Genomic DNA, 16099 nt, shown 5'->3' on the forward strand with positions numbered 1-16099 from the left:
TTGGTAAGAGAGTGATGTGTAAACAGTTGGAAATGGCTGGAGGGGGTTGCAGCCCCAGCCCCAGGGCAGGGTTTAGAAGAGCTGGGAGCCAATGTTTTGTCCTCTCCCTAGCAAGGACTTGGGTTCCTTTCCTGGTTTCTCTGTGCGACTGACTGCAAAGAAGGAAGACGGTGAGCCGTGCCCTCGCCCGCAGAAGCTGTTTGTTCATTTATGTTCGCAGCATCCACCTCTCGGGCTTACTATGCTGTGGCCAGCACAGGGAGACCTGGTGAGCACGGCGTACTGCTCCCTGCCCTTGGGGAGCCGCCAGTCATAGCTGCCAGAGCCAGACTGCAGACAGGCAGGTGGAAGCAGCTGGTGCAGAGCTGTCCCCTAAGCAGGGAGCCCAGGGGCCTGTGGGTGCTGAGGAGTGGTGCTCAACAAAATCTGGGAGGCTGAGGATGCTGCCCGAGGAGGCTGCCTGCATTATAGCTCCATGAAAGCAGGAACTGGGCTGCCCCCTTCAGTATGGGATCCCCAGACCCCAACAATCTGGGGTGAAGCAACTGGAAGCTGAGACCTGAAGGAGAAATCAGGCACAGCTTTGAGGGAGAGATGGGAACATGGGTTGTGGGAGGAGGGAACAGCGAGGGCAAAGGCTCAGAGGTGGGCTCTGCAGAAGTCACCTGTGTAGAGTGCCTCGGGCCTCTGGCGTGAGCATGGTGAGGGAAGAGCTGAGGCGGGAGGCTAGATTATACATTTTGGGGTCTGGCCCTCTAAGCTCATAAAAATAGCTCACTTCCCTCTCCAGACTAGCATGTGGTTTCCCTTCTCCCTTAAGTCCTCACCAAGCCTAGAAATCAGATTGGGTCACTACCAGGGGTGTGTGAGCTGAGATTCGAGTTTACAGGCGAGTTTGCAGGCAGGGCCAGCTGTGGGGTGGGTGGGGGGGGGAACAGCGCCCCAGTTCACACCCAGCCCCTCGGTCGTTGGGGGGTAGGCCCGCCATTTGAAAGCTGCTGTTCTTGTGTGGGGTGCTCATATCGGAGGTCAGGGTTGGATCCTGACTGGAGTGGGAGAGCGCTCTTCAGGGGAGGTTTGGGGCTATCGCTTTGCTTGATCCAATATGTCATCCCTGGCATAAATAAAACCCAGCTGGCTGGCAGGTCCCTAGGTCGTCACCCCTCATGCAGGGTGAGCTGCAGGCTTGGGGTGTAAGGCCTGGGACCCTGCATCCCCTCACCACCCAGGCTGGCCTGGCCCAGCAGGCGAGGTACCGTCTGGCTGGATGGAGAGCCAAAGAGGTAATGCTAATGTCTTTTAAAATTAGAATGAAAATGTTTATTGCAGAGAGCAGAACCTGCGTCAGCGCGGAGTCCTGTGGGAAGGGGACTGCTTTATCGCAGCCTTTCGGTTTTATTTTTGCACATTCGCTTTTTATTTGCTGGTGGTGCTGCTTGACAGGCCCTTAGAGTGGGCTTGGCTGCCAGGCCGGGGCTGGGAGGACAGCACCGCCGCCTGTGTCTGGACCGTCCTGCCCGGGGTGAGTGCCAGGGCCTGCCTTCGGTTGGGAGATCTTGGGGGTGTGAGAGCAGGAGGCTGTGACTTTGTGTGTGTGTGTCCATGTGTCTGTGTGTGCGTCCAGCCCGGTGTGTGGACACGGGTGGCTCCCTGGGCGTTTTTCTCTGTGTGCATCGTGTCTCTGGGGGGTTGTCCACGCGCAAGACCAAGTGTGGATCTTTGTGGGTCTATGTTCTTGAGTTGTGTGTGTGTGTTTGGGAGGTGGCCATGGGTGTGACTGGGTGTGGCTGGGTACGGGTCTGGGCGTGTTTCTCGGGACTCTACATGGCTTTTTCTGTGTGTGAGTGTGTGTGGGCATCTTGGGGAAGCACATGCGTGTGTGACCATGGGTCTATATGCCCATGTGTGTGTGTATGGGTGTGCACATGAGTGTGAGGGAAGGTGTGTGTACATGTGATAATGTGAGAATGCATTTGAACATGTGGGAATGCGTGGGAGAGTGCATCACATGGGGAGCGTGTGCTGTGCACAGGCACACTGCATGTGAGAGCATGTCGTGTGTGAGCATACATGGCATGTGAGAGTGTGAGCCAGGCTATGCGTGGGTATACACTGGGAGAGAATACATGACAGCATGTGTCGTGACCATGTTGCATGTGGGAGTGTGTCGTGTGTGAGCGCACACTGTGTGAGCCTGAACTGTGTTGCCGTGTGTGCACACGTGTGAGAGAATGTACGAGCGTGTGTGTGGTGACCACTTGCACGTGAGAGCGTGGATGGCGCTGTCCTGTCCTCTGGCCTATGGAGCCTCCAGAAAAGCCATCCTTGGGTCAGAGCCTGGCGGGATCCTCCCCGGTTTGGGAACACAGCACTGCAGCACTGGCGACAGGCAACCAGCCTCCCCGCTGGCTCCGGCTTGGGTCAGAGACTCAGGGAACCTCCAGATGCCTCTGGGGTTTGTAGCATTTTTAACCCACCCTGCTCCAGCGGAAATGTTTGACAAGCTTTACCTCTGGGCCATACAGCAATGGGTGTTTTGTTTGTGGAAGGGATGCTGCTTTCTCAATATAAAGTTATGGTACAGAATGTGCTTTTCAAGGCATACCTGCACCCAACAATGGGAGCCCCTGCTAGACGGTTGCAGGTCTGGCCCGGGGCAGGCTGGTGCCTTGGGCTGGTTTCTCTGTGCCGGGTGGTGGGGGCTCTGGCCACAGCCCTAGAGATGGCCAGGGCTCCCCAAGAGGAGCCCTGAAACTTCCCCCCAACATGGCACAGCCAGCCACAGTCATTTCTCTAGGGCAGAAAACCCATGCCCTGCAGGGAACCTGGTGGCTGTGGGGCTTTTCCATGGGGCCAGAGGAACCTCTTTTCAGTCCCTGTCCCCATCTGGTTCACCTCCTCATCATTGGGATTTGTCTTTTGTGGTAACACCTCTGCAAGGTGAAGTGGCTGGTGTGGAGGAGTCAGATTTTATGGAGTAGAAACCAGGTGCTGTGCAAAATTTAATGCAATCGGAAACCAGTTTTGAATGCAGATCTGAAGCCTGGCTTCAAAGGCTGTGTGGCCTTGAGCATGTTGCTCAGCTTCTCTGAGCTTCAGTCTTCTTGTCTGTGAAACAGGAAGCATGATAGTGGCAGCCTCAAGGCTGTCTCTGACTGGTTACCTCAGGTGCTTTCGTGAACATGGCTGATTTGTGTGGGCTGAACAGCTTCAGTTTGGTGTATCTTACCTGTGTGTGATCGTAGACAGGTCATTTTTTCTGTGCCTCAGTTTGCTTATCTGTAAAATTGGGCTAATAATAGTGCCTACTGCATGGGATGTTGTGAGGGTTAAAGTCCTTACCTTACATAAAAGGTTAGCATGAGTGCTGTTGTTATTTCTGGAATGCCTGAATCCAGATTAAAACATTCCATCGGCACACGATATCATCATCATTTTTTTTTAACCCAACTTGTAACCTGCTCTTTCTGCAGTCTTGCCCCCTCTGTGTTGTCAGGCGGCTGCTATGTGCCAGGCACCGGGCTAGGAGTGCCAGGGGGCACGTGGCATGGCTTCTAGGGTGCTTGTCCCATGGGGGAGGGGAGCTGGGCCACATGCTACTGCTCATCTTTCCTCCGACGATTTGGCAAGCAGGTACAGTCTTGGGTGAACCCACTCTGGGTAGTAGCCAGGGGCAGGAGCCAGCCGGCAAGAGAGCCACCTGGCAGTTCTCCCTGCCAGGGTGAATCCAGCAGGCTGTAGGCACCCAAAACTGTTTTGTGCACTTGTCAAAAGGCGACTGGCATTTGAGCATCCGTGTCAGACAGCAGAGGGAGAGCCGCGTATGGAAGGGAATTTCCACTGAGCCGGGCCCCACATGGTACCCGGAGCCCACCTGCCTTATACCATGTCAGACACGCTGAGGATGAATTACCTGGTGTAGAGGGGCGGAGCCCTTCACATGGACAAGGCCATGTGCTACAACACTTTGTACGAGTTAGCTCATCTAGCATTTGTAGAAGACCCCTTGAAGTCCGTCCTGCTTCTCTCTACATTAACAAAGGAGAAAGCTGAGGTTTGGAGATGTTTTGGAATCTTTCAGATCTGGGTAGAAATCCTGCTTCCTCCAGTTTCTGGGTGACTTTGGGCCACTTCCTTAACCTCTCTGAGCCTCCAGTTCCCATTGCTTAGGGTTGCAGCAAGGATTCAATGAAACAGTATAGATAAAACATTTAGCCTGGCATCTGGCATGGTAATGATTTCTTTTAAAAGACTATTGTAATTATTACTGTTTTACCTTTTTGCAAGGCAGTCCTTGCCAGTATAATAGAAATATTGACGAGATTCAACTCTGATGCCTTGATGTCTATGGGACTGGATGGGGGGGGGGATTATTTTTGTTTTAGTTCAAAACATTTTATTATATCACTAGATAAGTTTGTGAGTTTCCTGCCTAGAGGAGATAATATTCCTATCATAAAGGTTTGATTGGCTTGTGGGGATCGAACCTCTTCTATCTCATTGAGAAGGAGCTCTGCCGGGTTTTTGCCCCAGTGCCCAGTCCTATAACCAAACTCATTCAGACACTTGGATCAAAAGGTCTGCTGTGTAGTAGTTGTTGAGTACATGCTTGTTAGATGAGTGGACGGATTGTGTTCCTGAGCTTACTGCGGCGAAAGGGAAGATTGGATTCAGGCACAATCTGGTAGCTTCCCACAGAAGGTGGGGGCCTGATCTGGACATCTGTCCTCCAGCAATGAACACTTTGCAGAGCTGTGGGTGCCTGGAACATCTCCTAGAGTTAATCACCTAACTATGATTGTGATGGCCAGAGGTAGAGGAGCTGGCAGAAAATTGAGACATTAACACATAACTCCAAGACCAGGGGATGGGTTTGAGGCAATGAACATGACCTCAACAGACAGGCGGTGCAGTGACTTTGGGGGAGGAGGAACGTCATTCATTCTTCCTATGAATATTTCTGTGCTCAGTGCTGGGATGCCTGGAGACACTTTGTGGGACCAAGTGAAAGGGAAGAACTGATGGCATGAATCTCAAATAGACTTTTCAGGGACAGTGTCACAGTGAGGGAGAATCAGGGGCACTCTCTACTATCATGGGTAGGATTCTTGTGGTTGTGTGTGAGAGAAACTCACCTGGAAACAGCTTAAAACAGAAAAGGATTTTTATTGCCTCACATGACGTGAAAGTTTCAAGTCACTAACTTCAGGCATGGCTGTATCCAGCTGCTCAAACAATGTTCTGTCATCCTGTTCGTCTCCTGGTTCGGCTTTCCTCTGTGTAGGTGCAGTTTGTTCTCGGCCAGGGTTTTCTCCTAGCAGCTGTGTTGCACCAGCGTAGCAACTGCCAGGGAAAGAAAGTACCTCCTTCCCAGTAGTTCTGTCTAACAAAAGCCCCACAATCCATTGTATTTGGACCACCTTAGAGACCATGCACTTGCCCGTGCTATTCTGACCACCAGGAGTGTCCTCCTCCTCTCTTCCACCTATCTCAAACCTGCGCGCCCTTGAAATCCTGCTTGAGGTCCATAGCTGCCACCTTTTCTTTTTGCCTTTGTTGTCTTTTGTATTTTTTCTCTCTCTTAGGACACCTTTTTTTTTTTTTTTTTTGCTTTGTATCTAATTCAGCTATGTTCTACCCGCACTGTGTTCATATCAGGCCAGGGTCCCTAGCAGACCAGAGTTTCATTTCTTGCCTTTCTTTCCTCTCCCCCACCCCATGCCCGATATAAAAGATAGGAAGGGTGCCTAATAATGCCTACTGATGGACCTGGGGTATTGAATTTAGAAGCCAAATCCCAGGATGACTCATGGGGGGTGGGTCAGCAGGGTCCAAAGGGAACCCCAGGAATTGTCTAGCTGAACCCAGCCATTTTTGGTTGAGTCCCAAAGCCTTGACCTCACCCAGGCCAGTTGGGGAGGTGGGAATGGGGGAAGGTGTCCGATTCAGAGGCCAGGCTCTCCCAGGTTCAAATCCTGGCTTTGTGCCCTCTGGCTGTGTGTTGTGGGGCAAGTTGCTTCACCTCTCTTTGCTACGAGTTCCTCCTTTGTAAAATAAGATAATTCACACAGCACATGTAAGGGAAGGACCCAGCCCACAGTGCATGCTGGTGCTTGTTGATTCCAGCGTTATCCGTACTGTTACTGCTGTACTGTTTTCAGAGTCACAATAGAAAGGGGGATTATGAACTCAATAGATAGATTTAACAGGAGGAAACAGCTGCCCAGGGAGCTTCAGAAACACCCCAAGATTACAGAGCACCAAGTGGGCCCCTGCCCCACTTACGACCCTAACTTCTGCTTCAGCCCTAGCTCTTTACCCAGACTGTCTTTTTGGGAGCCACCGTGGCCTTCAGAGCATGTCAGTGCTTCTTCACAAGGAAGGACTGGAGTGTGGGGGCCTTGTGGCTCATGCAGAGGGTGAATGGGACCTCAGCCTTGGTGGCTTCTCTTGAAGCACTGTTTCTCCTGGCCAGGTGTCCACTGCCATGTCCTATGGCCGACTGTCCTCTAAGCAGCTGCCTTTGACCAATCAGCCCTGTCAGCATCTCATCACTGCCCCAGAACAGACCAGGGAAACAGACCGAGGACTGAGCGGTCCCTGCACGGAGAAGGGCCTGCTGCCCCCCCACGTGGCGCCGTGCCCGTCTGTGTAAAGATGCATCGTCTGCTCTTCTCCCCCGGCACTCTTATTTCTTTCCGCTGCCTCAGAAATATTTGGGGGTGATTAAAAGGAAATGTTCTTTTAACTATAATGAAATGGGGTTTGGGGGTTTTGGAATAATCGGCTGTGGCCTTGGGGGCCAATGTTGGTTGATTTGATAACTGAATTGATAGGCAACAAGTATTGATTTCTCTCCCCCTCTTCCCAGGAAGGTGACTCAGTGAAGGGGAAATGTTTTGAAATTCAGGGGAGAGCTGCTATGGGAAGCCAGAAAGCTGTGTGTCTGTGTGTGTACGCTCTCTTGTGTGCGGCTCTGTTTCTCCCTCCGTGGCCCGTTACTCAGGACCTCCAAGAAATGGGGCATGCAGCCTCTCACCTGCATGGAAGAAAGGACGGGCTTTGGAGCCATGTAGACAGCCCCGAGGCTGAAGTCTGCCTCTGTTGCCTCCTGGCTAGGGGACCTTGCACAACTGGCTTCCCCTCTTTGTTGACTCAGTTTTCTTGTCTGTAAAGTGGAGAGAACAATCCCTGCTATGGGGAGTTGTTCAGAAGCCTGAGAGGCACCAGGGAGGGGGTGATGGATTTTGATGGAGCGAACCCTGGAAGCCTTCCAAGAGAAGGGCCTTGAATGACGACACTTCTGATGCGAGAGAAAGGGGAGGGGCTGAACAACTCTTCTGTATCAGGAATTTTTAGGCCCAAAGATGGGGGAGGTGTGGAGCATCTGGTGAGATGGGGACTAGCTGTTGTCCAGTGTGTCCCAGAGAGGGGAGGCGGACAGGGAAGGGCAGGGATGTGGTAGCAAAGTTGTTCCAGCAGGTGAGATGAAATGGGTGATGGGTGAGCTCAACGTATCACTTTTGTTCCTTTTGAAATTCAGAAGCAGCGATAACATGTGATTCCCCGTCCTTTGGCCAAGCACTAATTACATGCCAGGCGTTGTGCTAAGTGTTGACTTCCAGCATCTCATTGACTCTGCACTGTATCTTCATTTTACAGAGCAGGAAACTGAGGCCCTTCGTAACATCTACTGGTGCATTCAAACGTATAGCTTCTGGCCTGGTGCGACCAGGCAGTGTTCCAGCTCCATGGCCAGCCTGCAGACCCTTCACACAGCCCACCCACCAGATGTGGGTTGTTGAGTCCTTGGGCCACCCAAGTTTCTTCTCTGTGGGAATTTTTTTTTGACATTTGACTGGGGCACGTACATCCTTCCTCCAGATTCCCTCCCTAATTCAGTCAGGCAAAGATGTCATGTAGACGTCACTTACAATTCTTCTCTCTGTGTTCCCCGCTGAGTTCTTCTGTTGCCTCCGGGAGTTCTGGGGGAGCCACGTGCTTCACCTGGGCAGAGCCTCATGATGCAGCTGCCACCGTATTTACTAGATGTGACCTGGCTTAGGCACTTGGGAGGATGGCGGCATCTGCCCTGGCAAGTGGAATGCTCACTGTCTAGGTGGGGCCAGAGGGTGCAGGGAGCAGAAAGGTCAGGGAGGGAGCCTGTGATGCCTGAAATTAAAAAGATACACAGCGATGGAAAGCAAACAAATGATATTGTGCCCCAAATCCCTTTGTGCCAAGCAGTGCCCAAGACAGTGACGGTGCAGGGATGTCTCCATCCTTGGGGAGGTCATCTGGGCAGCACATGGTCCACCCACTTCAAGGCTAAATTCAACTCCAAGGATCTTTGTCAGATAACCCCCTCCTGCCAGATGCACTCAGCGTAATGGAGAAGCCAGTGATTCCAGAGGCCCCACAAGGTGGGAAATGAGAATTTAGATGGAAGGAGCATCTTCCATCTGTCACACACCTGCTCTGTGAGCTTGACACTTTCCAGCCACCATCACCCATGAGCCTCACAGCATAGACCCATTTCACATATGGGGAAACTGAGGCAGGGTTCAGTTCAGTACTTGCTCACGTAGTCTCTGAGGAAGTGGCCAAGCTGGGACCTGAACCCAGGGCTCTCTCACTTCAAACCACCCTCTTTCATTGACAAACGGGGAAACAGGCCCAGAAAAGGAGAGGGACTTGCTTGCTTTTCAGAGGTAGAACTTAATCCATACCTGCAACCATGGGTTACCTCATGGCTTGGGGAGGGAGAGGGTTCCTGGTTGTAAACCCAGGAAACAAATGGAGGCAAATAGAAAATAAAGTGTGATTAAGTGCCATGCAGTGGCACAGCCAATGGGCAATCTGTTCTTGGTCCCCATTTCAGGACATGTTTGAGCATCAGGAGCTGGCAGTCCTCAGCTTATGACGTCATATTCATGTCAGTTTCTTTGCTCTTTGAAACATGAACACAGTAACACTTTTTGTGGGGAAATGTTTCCTTGCCTGCTCCCCTGAGCTGGAGTAAACCAGGGGAGGGCAGTGTACTGGAGGGGCCGGGAAGGAGGTTGGTGTGAGGTCGGAGGAGGCCCAGCAATTATCTCTAACTTGGCAGCTGTTGTAGAACTGTCTCCTACCTCATGGGACAGCAGGACTTGCACAGGGCTGGATATCAGGGGCCGGGGCTCTGTCAGTGCTCGAAGGCCAGTCTCTTTCTCCTACCTTTTGACTCTCATTCCTTCTCTAAAATGGATGATTACCAAGGCTGTTTCTGTGCATTTGGGCAAAGGCATTGCATGCCTGTTTGGCCAAGCTCAAAGGGAAAGAGTTCTGGGATCACTCGGTATGCTTGCTGCGGTGCTGGAGGTAGCGGCGGCGCGAACACCATGCAGCCATTTATTCATTCAGTAGGCGCTTTCTGAAAGCCAGCTGGGTGACAGGCACCAGAGGCAGAGCAGGAAACAAAGCAGACGTGGGCTGTACCCCGTGGAGATTACAGTCTGATAGACATAGAACAACGGGTGTGTTCGGGTCACTACTGGGTTCTCAACATTTATTGTTTACCTAGCACACCTGTGCCCTCAGATATTTATCGACCGGACAAATGAATGACTGAGCCAAATGCAGAGGAACATGTGATTCAGAAGAGGAACATGTGATACAAACTGCATGGGAAAAGAAGGGGGTGGTGAAGGAAATACAATGATCTCCTCTGATAAGAAAGTGCCCTGGGTGCAGAGGGCCCACAGGCCAGGGAGAGAGACTACATTCAGCAAAGAAGCCAGAGTGAATTTATAATTCTGAGTGTTGCAAGATAAGAGTGTTGTGAAATGTCTTGAGGAAACCTCTTGAGGTAAGGCAGTTAGGGAAGGCTTCATACCTAATTTATTCAAACATTTTATTTTTTAACTTTGCATTTTGAAATAGTTTCAAAAGTATTTACAAAAAGTTCCAAAAATAGTACAAAGAATTCCCCATATTCTCTTTACCCAGATTCTCTGAATGTTAATATTCAGCATGACCACAGGACAATTATGAAATCAGGAAATTCACACTGACACAATACTATAATCTTGTATATTGATTTTACCCAAATTTTGTCAGTTACCCACTGATGTGGTCCAGGGTCCAGTTCTGGATCATGCATTGCATTAGTTATCATGTCCCTTTAGCCTCCTATAATCTAGAACAGGTTAAAGCGTATGTATCTAAATCGATCCAATCTGAGTGAATCCTGTAACTTTTGCTTAAAACTACTGGGAAAGAGGTACTTTCTTTCCCTGGCAGTTCCCAAGCTGGTGAAACAGAGCTGCCAGAGGAAAACCCTGGCTGAGAACAAAGCTACCCATACACAGGAAAGCTAAGCCAGGAGATGAGCAGGGTGAGATAACATTGAGATAACATCATTTGAGCAGCTGGATAAAGCCATACCTGAAGCTATCTGATCTGGAACTTTCAGGTCATGTGAGCCAGTAAAAATCCTTTTTTTGTTTCAATTGTTATTATTCATTGAATTATTTATTCAGTGACTATCTCTACACTCAGTGCTGGGATGCAGGTAGATGCCTTGTGGGGCCACGTGAAAAGGAGAACTGTTTGATATGTGAATCTCAAATGGACTCTTCAGGGACTGTGTCCCAGTGAGGGCAAATCTGAGGCCACTCTCAAAAGGGCAGCACTCTTGTGGTTGCATGACCTTGACACTTTTTGATGAGGACTGGCCATTTATAACATTTGTAGAATGTCCTTTAATTTATAAATGTAGGATGGTTACTCATGTTTGCCTCAGGTTCTGCATTTTTGGCAGAAATGCCTACAGAGTGTTACTGTGTCCTTCTCAGTGCATCAGATCAGGAGGCACATGATGTCCATTTGTCCCGTTACCAGTGAGGTTAACTTGGTCGCTTACTTAAGGTGAGGTGGGCTGGGAATCTCCACTGTGAAGTTATTATTACCTTTTCATTATTAATAAGTATCTTGTGGGGAAACACTTTGAGGCAATGTAAATACTCGGTTACTCATCGTTCTTTTGCCCACTAATTTTAGCATATGTTGATGCTTCTCGCCTGAAACAATTACTGCCGTGGTGTTTGCCAAATGGTGATTTTTCTCTTTCCATCATTACTTCTGCATTTATTAGTTGAAGAGCTTTACCTTCTCGCTCTTTTGTTTAGCCACTTATTTATTTATGTCACTAGGGACTCCTGGATTCATAGTTTATTCTGTGTCCTCCTCCCACTCTGTCCCCTCTCTCTCCTCCCCTGCATCTCTCCAGGCTTTCTGTCCCAGCTTCCTGCTCTCCCGCTTTGTTTTCCCCTTTTTTTCCTATTAAAGAAGTCAGGCTGTTTGTCTCACAGTTTCCTTCCACTGGCTCTGGCCGAACATGTACCTATGGTGTCATTTAACGCTCTCCTCCATTGCCTGGGTCTCCTGTGAACTGGCAGTAGCCCCGAGGCTTGATCAGATACCGGTTCAATGTTTTTGGCAAGACCACATCACAGGTGGCAGTGTGCCCTGTCGTCAGGAGGCACACGAGGTCTGGCTGTCTCCCTTTCTTTGACAATGAGATTGATCCGTGGGTTCAGGAGCTGTCAGCCTAATCCATCCATTGTCAAGTTCCCTATCAGCTCTTCATCCACTGGGTTTCATGCCCACCAATAATCATTGCCTAGGTCCATTAATTCATTAAAGGTTGTAAAATGTTCATACACTGACTCTTTCCCTCTTTCTTAGCTGGAAGATGTCTCTGCAGAGAAACCACCCCTCATCAATTATTTGCTGAATGAAAGTGTGCCCAGGAAAGGGAAAATAAATGTTTAATTCTTTCCCTTTATTTGCCAGTTTTCAAAATAAAGAGTTGGCTCCCTGGCATCCTCCAAAAGGGACCAATTAGAAGGGTTTTTTCGTTTATTTTTAAAATATAAGCCCATGGGTGCAAGCATAATTGAAGGGTCTTCATCTAAGTTCTTATCCTTATTCATGCTCTCTGATGGGATGCGGGTGCATGGGGCCTCTGCAAGTCAGCTTCTGAATCCTTTGGACTCCTCTAGTGGTCTTGGACAGCCTCCTTGCTTTCCAGGAAGGAAACATTTCCTTGGATATTTCCCACTTCAGCTGTGGACTCAGCTATAGGAGCCCTGGATCCTTTCACTGGGAAATGGTATTTAGAGATTACATTCTAGGTGCTGCATGAATGAATGAGGGGCCTTTTCATCCACAGTAGATGGGATGGCCATCCCTTTCTCAGCCCTATCCCAGGGGAATGACTCACTAGGAGCCCCTTCCTTTTACTCCTTTCCCCCAATGTCTTCATTTAGAAAATGTGGGTGGGTCTTGCCAGCCTGTAATGCATCCCCTCCTTGGGATTGGAATTTTCTTGGGGAAGGTCTTTGAAGTCAGAGAACCCTTAGAAGGCTGAGGCCACTTGTCCCCGGATGCCTGTTTGCATCCTGCCATGCTTTGTTTAACACTCAATGTGATATGATTTAGCAGAGGAGGATTGTCACTGCTCTTTGCATCTTTGGGGGGGGCGGGGGGTGGGCGGGCAAGAAGAGTTCACTGAGGGACCATCAAATACAGACCAGACAAACGACAGATAATATCCCTTCACCAGAACAACTTAAAAATTAATATGGGCCTCTGAGTGTTATCCCCGCCTTTATCTGAGCAGCCTGAATGTCTGTGTTTGAGATTAAAACTCACATTTCATTTTTATATGCTGTGCTTAATCCAATAATGATTTCATGTTACAAACAGCAATAATATCTTTCAGCATAGTTAATCAGAATAGACTTAATGCTGTCACTATTTATTAACCTTTGTTGAAAAGCAAGAAGTTTCTCTCTAATCTGTGATTGTTGGTCTTGTCAGGCTCTATCAAGTGAAAAAACAGTTTTGGCATTCATTAAAACGGTGCGAATCCTGAAATGACAATTGGAGCTGGATGGTATTTGGTGCATGAAATCTTCGTTGCGTTCCCCAGGATGACTGAGAAGCCTGGGGAGGTGCAAAGGGGGGAACCCACACATTCAAAAGACTGAGTGTTTCATCCGTGAGTTCCTCTTGGATGAAGAAACTGTTCATGTGACTGGGGAGGGCTACAGGCGAGGAGAGGGTTTGGGCCTGTTGATGCCCCTCACCAAGGAACTCATCGTTGGTCCAGGGCAGTGGCTTTGAACGTGGATCCCAGACACCTCATCACTTTCCCAGCCCTGTCCCAGGTTAATGACCTCGTGGGAACTGTTTATTCACTTTGACACTGCTCTCCCAACTTCTTCTTCATTTGAAAGAGAACAAGGGTGGGTCTCCCCACAACTCCAAGGCCCACAATGAGTTGCAGTCCAGTTGAGGGAGTCCATTGAAACAATACAGCCTTCGGATGTCAGTATGGACTTCAGATGTCCACTTCACTGGAATCCTTTTGGCAAGAGATCTCAGTCAGGAGTCCTCAAACTTTAGTGTGCACAAGACTGTCCTGGAGAGCTTCTCTGATTCCTGGGGAATCATAGGCCTGGAGTGCCCTGGGATTTAGCAGGTCTACAAAGTTCCCTGGTGATGTGGATGCCATTGGTCTGGGGACCACCCTTTGAATAGCACTGAGGGCTTCATCTCTTGGGGTTTTCTGAACCATGCTAAGATATCATCATGGGGTCAGTGACCTGATGACCTTAGCTGGTCGCCTCATAGGAAGGTTTTGTCTGAGGTCTATGGCAACTCTTGGAATGCCAGAGCTGGATATCTTAGCTTACAGGAAGCAAGCAAAAAGCATTCTTACTCTTCCAACAGAGATGACAGTGGTCTTTCCTGAATTACTTCTCTGAAACAGACAACTTGCGCCAGTGCTTCTCAAACTTTAATATGAACATGGATCACCTCCAGATCTTGTGTAAATACAGATTCTAATTCACCAGGACTGGGTGGGGTCTGAGAGTCTGCATTTCCAGCAGACTCCCGGGTGATAGTGAGCTACCTTCCTGGACCACACTTTGGAGATCAAGGCTCCATTGAATAGCAAGCAAACGCAGTGATATGGTTGGCCAGTTCCTGTGCCTTCTTGGACTTGAATTACAGAGTCTGAGCCTTGTTAAATCTGCCAAGGATTTTAATTTTTATATATTTTTATTTAAGATTTTTATTTATTTGAAAGAGAGAGCAGGTTCGTGGGGCACACAGACAGGTGGGGGGGGGCAGGGAGTTGCGGAGGGAGGGGAAGAAGCACAAACAGACTCCCAGCTGAGCAACAAGTGCAGAGCACCAAGTCCCAGGGGGCTCGATCCCATGATCCCAAGAAGATCATGACCCCAGCTGAAACCAAGAGTCAGATGCCCAACCGACTGAGTCACTCAGGTAGCCCTGCCAAGGATTTTAAAAGAGAATTTCCCTTAAAAAAAAAAAAAAAAGTTTTCAACTTGCTGAAGCTTCTTCCAAAGGAAAATGGCTCTCCCAAGGGGGCTTCCTTTTTTCTTTTTCCCCCTCGAAGGACCCTCAGACATCTTTCCTAGGAAGTCCCTTTTGGGCGTTTACCTTCCCAAGGTGATTCAGAGAAAAATCTAAAACCAGCAAAGAGGTCCTTGTGCTGGGAAGCATGGAAGAATATTCCACTGGGCAATACAGTGATTGTTGAGGATTGGGTGGGGGTAGCCGAGGTCAGTGGCCAATTGATCTCTCCTCTCATCGGAAAGTGTCCGCTTGGGCATCAAGCAGCACGATGAGTTTTTGCCCATGTAAATGGGGAGGTGAGCAGGTGCTGTTAATTATTTAGGAAGAATTAAGCAGTCTGGGTGGGTGGGTTTTATGCTCTGTTTGGTAATAAAGGTTGCTGCAGAAAGGAATTTTAAAATTCAGTATTCTCATTTGCCTCATCTTGCAAAGAAGCCGAGCCTCGGTTTGACTGGTGGGAGCATCTGGAATTAATGAACCAGCCTCTTACAGTACAGAAATCAATGTTTGCTGCATTAATTGCACGATGCTGAAACCCCACTTTTTATTTCTGACTCGCAGAGCCGCGGCCTAAGAAATCTCTCTTAAGTGGTGTTCTGGGGCTGTGCTGTTGCCTTTATCCGTCTGGGCATGGGGAAGGAACTGCTGCTTCACTGTGGATCGTAACACGGGAAGATGTAGGGACATGGGAAACAGGACAAGCTGTGTGCTTTGGAGGCTCCAAAAGGGCAGAACTTAAGGACCACTTCCCTCTTGAATAGCTGGACCCTGTCCAGCCTTCCGTCTCCTGAGAGTTTCCAGCTCGTCATTTTCTTTAGGTTAAATGAGGTTTATTAAGAAAGTGTGTGTTTTTCAGCTGGACAAATGTCCCTTGGCTCTCTTGCTTTTCCCACATATTAACCCTTTTGGAATGTGCACACCTTGACCCAAGATGTAGTTTGGGCACTGCTTTGGGCAGACTACCCGAGGAGGTGGCATCTGAGCCATGGTTGGAAGGAACAAATAGTAGGTTGTCAGGGAGGGGTGGGGACAGATGTGAGGACAGTCCAGGCAGGGGGAACAGCATGCACAAAGGCCCTGGGCTAGAGCCCTGAAGCTCCTGCTAGCTGGAGTGGAGGAAGAAGCCAGGGAGCATGGATGGGTAGAGAAGGGCTGGGAGGGTGCCTGGGAAGGTATTTTGAGGCCTTGAACATCTGGCTAAGAACTTTTAATTCCCTCTAGTAGTAATGGAGAAGATGGCAAAATGCTTAAGTAGGAGATGAGATGACCAGTGCAGTTTTATTTTTAATTTACAAACAGTATTTTTTTGTTGTTGTAGTATATAGTCCTCTGAGCTCTGACCATAATCAGAATATGGAACTGTTTCATCACTCCCCACAATTCCCTTATGCCGCTCCCTTATATTCAAACTCTTTACCAACCCTCTACACTTGGCAGCACTGTTCTGTTCTCTGTCTCTATAGCTTTGCCCTTTTCAGAATGTCGTATAAATGGAATAATGCAGGACACATAGATATAGATACAGATACAGATACAGACATAAAACCACACACATTCTTTTAAATTGACATTCTTTTGTTTAGTGCATTGTATTTGAGATTTCTCCATGTAGTTGTGTGCCTCAGAACTTTGTTCCTTTCCATTGCTGAGTCGTACCCTATTGTAT

The 16099-nt window shown here is 49.0% G+C and overlaps 1 protein-coding gene across 2 annotated transcripts in view; it reads left to right on the forward strand.

The window, feature by feature from the left end:
- Nucleotides 1-16099, forward strand: part of CUX2 (cut like homeobox 2) — a 258743-nt gene that overhangs the window by 55850 nt on the left and 186794 nt on the right. Inside the window, exon 1 of one of the 2 annotated variants that reach the window (XM_045073570.1) lies at nt 1325-1522. The exons of the other annotated variant lie outside the window; for it this stretch is intronic. The gene's annotated coding sequence lies outside the window, so the exon portion shown is untranslated. Of the gene's footprint in view, nt 1-1324; nt 1523-16099 lie in introns of those variants that run through there. 2 annotated transcript variants of the gene reach the window in all.

This window comes from Mustela putorius, unplaced genomic scaffold, assembly GCF_011764305.1.
Source record: "Mustela putorius furo isolate JIRA1106 unplaced genomic scaffold, ASM1176430v1.1 tig00537248_pilon_pilon_pilon, whole genome shotgun sequence".
NCBI classification, from domain to species: Eukaryota; Metazoa; Chordata; class Mammalia; order Carnivora; family Mustelidae; genus Mustela; species Mustela putorius.